This window comes from Manihot esculenta, chromosome 18 (genome assembly GCF_001659605.2).
Source record: "Manihot esculenta cultivar AM560-2 chromosome 18, M.esculenta_v8, whole genome shotgun sequence".
In the NCBI taxonomy this organism is placed as follows: domain Eukaryota; kingdom Viridiplantae; phylum Streptophyta; class Magnoliopsida; order Malpighiales; family Euphorbiaceae; genus Manihot; species Manihot esculenta.
In genome coordinates this window covers 29896570-29906629 of record NC_035178.2, presented here as the reverse complement: position 1 = coordinate 29906629, position 10060 = coordinate 29896570, and the positions used below count along the sequence as shown (strand labels likewise).

The 10060-nt window shown below is 38.3% G+C and overlaps 2 long non-coding RNA genes across 2 annotated transcripts; both read left to right on the top strand.

Annotated features, from left to right (window-relative positions):
- The first annotated feature begins 560 nt into the window (after positions 1-560).
- Positions 561-2540, top strand: LOC122722536. Its single transcript, XR_006349483.1, has 3 exons — positions 561-1259; positions 1370-1465; positions 2259-2540. It is a non-coding gene; the product is annotated as an uncharacterized LOC122722536 (long non-coding RNA).
- Positions 2541-8293: 5753 nt separating this feature from the next.
- On the top strand, positions 8294-9668 carry LOC122722546. Its single transcript, XR_006349490.1, has 3 exons — positions 8294-8387; positions 8498-8593; positions 9387-9668. It is a non-coding gene; the product is annotated as an uncharacterized LOC122722546 (long non-coding RNA).
- Positions 9669-10060: the final 392 nt, after the last annotated feature.

Here is a 10060-nt window from a genome sequence, read left to right as displayed (position 1 = left end):
AGGATGGATCCCTCAGACTTTGTATCGACTACAAACAGTTGAACAAGGTCACTACCAAGAATAGGTATCCTTTATCGAGGATTGATGATCTATTCGACCAGCTAGCTGGAGCAGGTTGTTTCTCTAAAATAGATCTGAGATCCGGGTATCATCAATTGAGAGTCAGAGAGGCAGATGTGCCAAAGACAGCTTTCAGGACTAGATATGGGCATTATGAGTTCTTAGTGATGCCGTTCGGGTTGACTAATGCCCCTGCAACATTCATGGATCTCATGAACAGAGTTTTTAGCTAGTATCTGGATCACTTTGTTATTGTTTTCATTGACGATATCTTAGTGTATTCCAGAGATGCAGAGGAGCATGCCCAGCATCTGAGGATAGTTCTTGTAACATTCCAAAACCTACAGATAGAAATAGAGCAACCATTAGCTTTAACTTGTACCATTTTACAATTAGAGTAATTAGCTTTAGGGGAGGTGCTAGCTTGACCTCGAGCTGATTAGGGGAGGTGCTAGCTTATCCATAGCCGTCTGACACACAATTCGTTTAAAGATAGAGCACTAAAGTTGTGTTTAGCGGTCTAACTTGCATTTCATATAGAGTTATACGTCCAAAGGTAGAGTTAAAATAAGAACGACCAGTACTAGTATTTTAACATCTTCAAACTGTAATAACTGAATCATAGAAAACCCAAATAAGAAAACAAACATATCTTAAAATAAAGTATCTAACGTGATAAGCAGGTCGGAATCAAGTTGCTATTGGGAGGTGCTGAAGGGTTTCCCGACGTGCTAGCTTGAGGTGCTTCCTAAAACCGACATGCTTGCTTAAATGAAATGAACTTCTAAATATTAAAAATGTAAGTTTAGTAGGTCAATCTATGAATATTGAAAGTTTAAAAACTAAATTGAAACATGTGGAAAAGTTTAGTAGGTGAAAGTGTGAATATGGAAAATTTAAAAGTAAAATTCCAAGTTTGCCCTCCACCTTTTTCTATATTTACACCTAACCCACCATTTGACACCTAGCCATGCATGACTAAGCATGAAATGGAAAGTTGTCTTCATTTGGTCCATCCTTGCCGTGGCTACACCAAAAGGAAAGAGAAAAAGGCTTTTGCTTTCTTAACTTTCATCTCCACCATATTTCTCCAAAAAGACAAAGCTTTCACCCATGCACAATCTGTTCTTAGGTGTTCTAACCAGCAAAGGAACCATAGAAAGAAAGGAAAGAAGAAGAGAAGTTAAGGTGCTTAAGTGGTAAGTGATGAAATTGAAAACTAGGTTAGGTAAACATATTCTTTCATGTTTCAATTAATTATATGTTGTTAAATGAATTAAAGCTCCTGTTTTTCTTATTCTTTGTAAAGAACAAACTCAAAGGGAGGAAGGTACATCAAAGGGGAAAGGCAAGGAAAAAGAGTAACTAAGGTGTACCTAAAGATTTTGAAAAGAATTGACAAAAGGTTTGGTGTTTATATGACTTTCTGTTTTCCTTTGATTCTGTCATGAATAAGTGAAATTAGGGGTTGATTTTACTTGCTGGAAATGTTGCTTTGATTGTATGGATATGTCATATGAATGGTGAAATGATGATTGGCAGGTTTAAAGCACATAGATACAACATGGGAGCCAAAAACATAAAACTGGCAGAATAGGTTCCAACAGGACAGTCTGTGTTAGAAGCCTCATAACTTATTAATGAATAATTTTGATACCAATAAATATTTAACATGTACATATGCATTCTTGGCCCTAGTAAACCTCAGTAGGAGTCATAAATAGTATAAGGGTATGGCATGCCATATACAGTTTAGCAGTACTGCGCCCTAATGGGATACATGATATGATATTTTCGACACATTACGTGTCATACAGTTTTTCGGCTTTTTAGCCATACAGGCACAGCATTCGGCCCCCAGGCCATACAGTTTGGCACTTTGTGCTATACAGATACAGTTTTCCCTTATCTAGCTAGTTGATCCTACGAAGAGTTTATAGGGGCTAAGATTTAATTATATGACTTGTTAATGCTTTGCTAGCATGCATACAAGATGGTTACCAAAATATGAATGATCTTACTGCTATAAAATTTAATGACCTGATTTGTCCACTGACACATAAAATATTTATGTGCTTTTATATCAAATGATTTCATTATATATGTCATGATTATTCCTAGTATACTTGAATGAATATATATATGTTGTTATTCACCCACTGGGCATAAGCTCAGCGCATTGGATTTTCCATGCGCAGGTAATAAATAGAGGAAGCAACAGTTAGGAGGTCTGGTTCTGCATCAGCACAGAGACATCATCATAACCAGTTGTTCACAAGATTTGTTCAGAGGTTGTTTATGTTTGGCATGTACATTAATAGTCTACCAAGAGTCTGTAAATGAGTATTGTAAATAGTATGAATATAACCAAATGTGTTTACTATTTTAAGTTATTATATTCTATTTGTGGTTTTAATAGTGTGAAATGAGTAAATATTGAAATTTTATGACTAGTTTTCACAGGGATAATTGCTAATAAACAGGGGAGACTTTTGCGGTTTCTCCATTTAAAATTGTGAATCAACATGCATTTAAACAAACTAAGGAACAATTTATAATGTCAAAGCTATCTTAAGTCCACATATGTAATTGCATATAGTATAGTATGTGGCATCCTTTACTAAGTTATTTTATAGATGGGTAAGGGGTGTTACATTTTTTGGTATCAAAGCCGAGGTTTAGGCGGTTCTAGGATATAGCATAATTTAATGTACATGCCAAATGTGTCAAGGTTATGATGTATCTCTGTAAAATTGATGTAGGCCTATTTTGTGTTTTTAATTGTTCAGAGAGGATGTCTGAGGAATCACAACGTGCTATAGATGAGGAGGTGGGAAGTCATGCCCCCTCAGAACCCATTGAGCCAGCAATTGCACCAGCCCCTCATGGTGAAGATAGGCCAGGACAGGATGCATTTTTACAACAGCTGGCAGATATGTTGAGACGAGTTTCAGGGGCAGCACCTCAGGTGCCACCACCAGTTGCAGTACCTATGCAGGCTCCTGCTAGACCACCAATAGACAAGCTTAGAAAATATGGAGCTATGGAATTCAAAGGCAGAAGAGAAGATGATGCTCCAGCAGCAGAGTACTGGCTGCAAAGTACAGAGAGAGTGTTGCAGCAGCTTCAGTGCACACCACCAGACAGTGTGGCTTGTGCAGTTGCTTTGTTACAAGAAGAGGCCTATCAGTGGTGGGACACCACATCACAGACAGTGCAACCTGAGCAGCGGACTTGGGAATTCTTTCTGGCTGAGTTTCGAAAGAAGTATATAGGAGATTTGTATATGGATGAGAAGAGAAGAGAGTTCCTATATTTGAGACAGGGCAGGATGACTGTTAGCGAGTATGAAAAAGATTTCATCAGACTGAGTAAGTATGCCCGGGAAATGGTGCCTACAGAGGAAGATAAATGTAAGAAATTTGAGCAGGGTTTGCATAATGACATTAGGGTGCTTTTGGCAGCCCATTCCATCAAAGAGTTCTCTACTCTGGTAAATGCAGCGTTGAATATAGAGAAGATAAAAGAAGAAGAACAAAGCTGGCGACAGAAAGGACAACAGAAGAGAGGGCAAACCCAGATGCAGGGGCAATCCTCAGCCTCTCAAGCACTTATGAAGAGACAAAGAGGTGCTCAGTCATCAGGGCAGAGTCAAGTACAAAGACAAAGGCAGCCACTAGCGCAGAGTTTTGCAGGGAGGTTTGGGCAGCAAACTAGTACATCTGTAGCCAGTTCAGGAAGTGCAGGCAGGGGACAATACCCTATATGTGAGCACTGTGGTAGAAGGCATTTGGGACCCTGCAGAAAACTAACAGGGGCATGCTTCAGGTGTGGATCTACTGAGCATCTTATGAGAGACTGTCCTAGGGGACAGGTATCATCAGCACCACCTATAGAGAGGCCTATTCCTGCTGGATCTAGAGGAAGAGGAAGGGGTAGAGGTAATCAAACAGGGGCAGCTTCAGCTAGTCAGAGGGTGTCTGAAACAGTAGATAGACCAGACTTCAGAACACCTGCTAGAGCCTATGCTATCAGGGCTAAGGAGGACAGGGACTCCCCAGATGTGATTGTTGGTACATTCTCAATCTTTGATAAACCTGTGCATGCATTGATAGACCCAGGATCTACACATTCATACATATGTTTACCCATTGTCAATGAGGGGAAATTACAGGCGGATTCTCTAAACCAAGATATAGTAGTAACCAACCCCCTTGGTCATAGTGTGCTAGTGAGTAAAGTATATAGGGATTGTCCTATATCCATCCATGGTCAGACTTTCCATGGTGATTTGATAGAATTACCCTTTAGAGAATTTGATGTAATCCTTGGCATGGACTGGTTATCTAGACATCGAGTAATAGTGGATTGCAGATCAAAAAGAATTACATTAAAAACACTTGCAGATCATGATGTGATAGTTGTAGGGGAGAGATCAGATTACCTGTCTAATATTATATCGGCCGCTACAGCTAGGAGATTAATCAGTAAGGGTTGTGAAGCCTACCTTGTTTGTGCACTTGAAACCAAAAAGGAGAATCCAGGTGTACATGACATATCCACAGTGTGTGATTTCTCTGATGTTTTTCCTGATGATCTTCCTGGGTTACCACTAGAGAGAGAGGTGGAATTTGCCATAGATGTTATACCAGGCACCGCACCTATCTCTATTGCTCCTTATAGGATGGCACCTACTGAACTAAAAGAGTTAAAAATACAATTACAAGAATTGCTTGACAAGGGTTTCATACGACCTAGTATCTCACCTTGGGGCGCACCTGTATTGTTTGTAAAAAAGAAGGATGGGACACTAAGATTGTGTATAGATTACAGGCAATTAAATAAGGTGACAATTAAAAATAAATACCCTTTGCCCCGAATAGATGACTTGTTTGATCAGCTAAAAGGAGCCAGTGTCTTTTCTAAAATTGATGTGAGATCGGGTTATCATCAGTTGAAGATAAAAGAAACAGATGTCTCTAAAACTGCTTTTAGAACCCGATATGGACACTATGAATTTCTTGTTATGCCTTTTGGGTTAACTAATGCTCTTGCTTCTTTCATGGATTTAATGAACCGCATCTTTCATCCCTACCTGGATCAGTTTGTTGTAGTGTTCATAGATGACATCTTGATATACTCAAAGACTAAGGAAGAACATGATCAACATTTGAGGATAGTATTACAGACTCTGAGAGAGAAACAACTTTATGCCAAGCTTAGTAAATGTGAGTTTTGGCTAAATGATATATCCTTTCTTGGGCATGTTGTGTCAGCTGAAGGAATCAGAGTAGACCCTAAAAAGATAGAAGCTATCCTTGAATGGAAACCACCTAAGAATGTAGCAGAGATTAGGAGTTTTCTGGGTTTGGCTGGATACTATAGGCGGTTTGTAAAGGGATTTTCAATCATTGCTGCCCCATTGACTAAATTGTTGCACAAGAATGTTAAATATGACTGGGATGATAAATGCCAGGGGAGTTTTGAAAAGCTTAAAAAGATGCTTACAGAGGCACCTGTCCTTACACAGCCAGAGTCGGGTAAAGATTTTGTGATCTACAGTGATGCCTCACATAATGGACTGGGTTGTGTACTCATGCAGGAGGGGAAGGTAGTTGCTTATGCTTCAAGACACTTAAAGCCACATGAGAAGAACTACCCTACCCATGATTTAGAGTTAGCAGCCATAGTCTTTGCATTAAAGATATGGAGGCATTACTTGTATGGAGAAAAATGTTATATCTATACAGATCATAAAAGTTTAAAGTATTTGCCCACACAAAAGGAGCTTAACCTGAGACAGAGAAGATGGTTAGAGTTGCTTAAGGATTATGACTGCATTATTGACTATCATCCAGGTAAAGCCAATCTGGTAGCAGATGCACTTAGCAGGAAATCCTTTGCTGCTTTAAGAGCTTTGAATGCTCGTCTATCTTTATCCAATGATGGGGCTATCATAGTAGAACTAAAGCTTAGACCCAATCTACTTCACCAAGTCCAGGAAGCACAGAAAGGGGATACTGAAACAGCTTTGTGGATAAGGCAAGTCCAAGAGGGGAAAAAGCAGAAACATGTGGTTCAGGATGATGGCTATTTGTATTATGAAGGTAGAATATGTGTACCTAATGTTGATGACCTGAGGAAGAACATTCTGGAGGAAGCACATAGTAGTTCATATGCTATGCATCCTGGTAGCACTAAAATGTATCAAGATTTGAAACTGCATTATTGGTGGCCAGGTATGAAGAAAGATATAGTTGAATTTGTGGCTACATGTCTGACTTGTCAGCAGGTGAAAGCTGAGCATCAAGTTCCATCTGGTCTTTTACACCCTATTTCCATACCAGAATGGAAGTGGGATAGGATCACTATGGATTTTGTTGTGGGATTGCCACTGACACCAAGGAAAAAAGATGCCATATGGGTGATTGTAGATAGATTGACTAAGTCAGCTCATTTCTTGCCAGTGAGAACTGATTACTCATTGGAGAAATATGCAGAATTATATATCACTGACATAGTTCGATTACATGGAGTACCTCTTTCCATTATTTCAGATAGGGACCCGAGGTTCACATCCAGATTTTGGGAGAAATTGCATGAAGCATTGGGTACTAAGTTGAATTTTAGTACAGCTTTTCATCCTCAAACAGATGGGCAATCTGAAAGGGTAATTCAAACACTGGAAGATATGCTTAGAAGTTGTATTATTGAATTCGAAGGGAGCTGGGAGAGATACCTTCCATTGGTTGAATTTGCATACAACAACAGTTATCAAGCAAGTATCAAAATGGCACCTTATGAAGCATTGTACGGAAGGAAATGTAGAACTCCATTGTGCTGGACAGAACTCAGTGAAGCTAAAGTGATAGGTCCAGACTTGGTGAGGGAAACAGAAGAGAAAGTGAGAACTATAAAGGAAAGGTTGAAAGCAGCTTCAGATAGACAGAAGTCTTATGCAGATTTGAAGAGAAAAGATATAGCATATGAAGTTGGAGATAAAGTGTTTCTTAAAGTCTCTCCATGGAAAAGGGTGCTCAGATTTGGCAAAAAGGGAAAGTTAAGTCCTAGGTTTATCGGTCCATATGAGATAATTGAACGTGTGGGTCCGGTAGCCTACAGGTTAGCATTACCCCCTGGATTAGATAAGATACATAATGTCTTCCATGTATCCATGCTGAGAAGATACAGATCTGATCCTTCTCATGTCATTTCTTCTGAGACAATTGATATTCAACCTGATTTGACTTATGAGGAGGAACCAGTGAAGATTTTAGCACGAGAAATAAAGGAGCTGAGGAATAAGAAGATTCCATTAGTGAAGATTCTTTGGAGAAACCACAAAACAGAGGAAGCTACATGGGAAAGTGAGGAATTAATGAGGCAACAACACCCTCAGCTATTTATGACAGGTAAATTTCGAGGACGAATTTTTTTTAAAGGAGGGGAGAATTGTAACATTCCAAAACCTACAGATAGAAATAGAGCAACCATTAGCTTTAAATTGTACCATTTTAAAGTTAGAGTAATTAGCTTTAGGGGAGGTGCTAGCTTGACCTCGAGCTGATTAGGGGAGGTGCTAGCTTATCCATAGCCGTCTGACACACAATTCGTTTAAAGATAGAGCACTAAAGTTGTGTTTAGCGGTCTAACTTGCATTTCATATAGAGTTATACGTCCAAAGGTAGAGTTAAAATAAGAACGACCAGTACTAGTATTTTAACATCTTCAAACTGTAATAACTGAATCATAGAAAACCCAAATAAGAAAACAAACATATCTTAAAATAAAGTATCTAACGTGATAAGCAGGTCGGAATCAAGTTGCTATTGGGAGGTGCTGAAGGGTTTCCCGACGTGCTAGCTTGAGGTGCTTCCTAAAACCGACATGCTTGCTTAAATGAAATGAACTTCTAAATATTAAAAATGTAAGTTTAGTAGGTCAATCTATGAATATTGAAAGTTTAAAAACTAAATTGAAACATGTGGAAAAGTTTAGTAGGTGAAAGTGTGAATATGGAAAATTTAAAAGTAAAATTCCAAGTTTGCCCTCCACCTTTTTCTATATTTACACCTAACCCACCATTTGACACCTAGCCATGCATGACTAAGCATGAAATGGAAAGTTGTCTTCATTTGGTCCATCCTTGCCGTGGCTACACCAAAAGGAAAGAGAAAAAGGCTTTTGCTTTCTTAACTTTCATCTCCACCATATTTCTCCAAAAAGACAAAGATTTCACCCATGCACAATCTGTTCTTAGGTGTTCTAACCAGCAAAGGAACCATAGAAAGAAAGGAAAGAAGAAGAGAAGTTAAGGTGCTTAAGTGGTAAGTGATGAAATTGAAAACTAGGTTAGGTAAACATATTCTTTCATGTTTCAATTAATTATATGTTGTTAAATGAATTAAAGCTCCTGTTTTTCTTATTCTTTGTAAAGAACAAACTCAAAGGGAGGAAGGTACATCAAAGGGGAAAGGCAAGGAAAAAGAGTAACTAAGGTGTACCTAAAGATTTTGAAAAGAATTGACAAAAGGTTTGGTGTTTATATGACTTTCTGTTTTCCTTTGATTCTGTCATGAATAAGTGAAATTAGGGGTTGATTTTACTTGCTGGAAATGTTGCTTTGATTGTATGGATATGTCATATGAATGGTGAAATGATGATTGGCAGGTTTAAAGCACATAGATACAACATGGGAGCCAAAAACATAAAACTGGCAGAATAGGTTCCAACAGGACAGTCTGTGTTAGAAGCCTCATAACTTATTAATGAATAATTTTGATACCAATAAATATTTAACATGTACATATGCATTCTTGGCCCTAGTAAACCTCAGTAGGAGTCATAAATAGTATAAGGGTATGGCATGCCATATACAGTTTAGCAGTACTGCGCCCTAATGGGATACATGATATGATATTTTCGACACATTACGTGTCATACAGTTTTTCGGCTTTTTAGCCATACAGGCACAGCATTCGGCCCCCAGGCCATACAGTTTGGCACTTTGTGCTATACAGATACAATTTTCCCTTATCTAGCTAGTTGATCCTACGAAGAGTTTATAGGGGCTAAGATTTAATTATATGACTTGTTAATGCTTTGCTAGCATGCATACAAGATGGTTACCAAAATATGAATGATCTTACTGCTATAAAATTTAATGACCTGATTTGTCCACTGACACATAAAATATTTATGTGCTTTTATATCAAATGATTTCATTATATATGTCATGATTATTCCTAGTATACTTGAATGAATATATATATGTTGTTATTCACCCACTGGGCATAAGCTCAGCGCATTGGATTTTCCATGCGCAGGTAATAAATAGAGGAAGCAACAGTTAGGAGGTCTGGTTCTGCATCAGCACAGAGACATCATCATAACCAGTTGTTCACAAGATTTGTTCAGAGGTTGTTTATGTTTGGCATGTACATTAATAGTCTACCAAGAGTCTGTAAATGAGTATTGTAAATAGTATGAATATAACCAAATGTGTTTACTATTTTAAGTTATTATATTCTATTTGTGGTTTTAATAGTGTGAAATGAGTAAATATTGAAATTTTATGACTAGTTTTCACAGGGATAATTGCTAATAAACAGGGGAGACTTTTGCGGTTTCTCCATTTAAAATTGTGAATCAACATGCATTTAAACAAACTAAGGAACAATTTATAATGTCAAAGCTATCTTAAGTCCACATATGTAATTGCATATAGTATAGTATGTGGCATCCTTTACTAAGTTATTTTATAGACGGGTAAGGGGTGTTACAGTTCTGCAGACACTGAGAGAGCATGGTTTGTATGCCAAGTTCTCTAAGTGTGAGTTTTGGTTGAGGAGCATTTCCTTCTTGGGACACGTGGTATCAGCAGAAGGGATTGAGGTAGACCCCAAGAAGATAGAGGCTGTAGCTAACTGGCCCAGACCCACTACAGTGACTGAGATTAAAAGCTTTTTGGGACTGGCAGGTTACTACAGGAGGTTCGTTC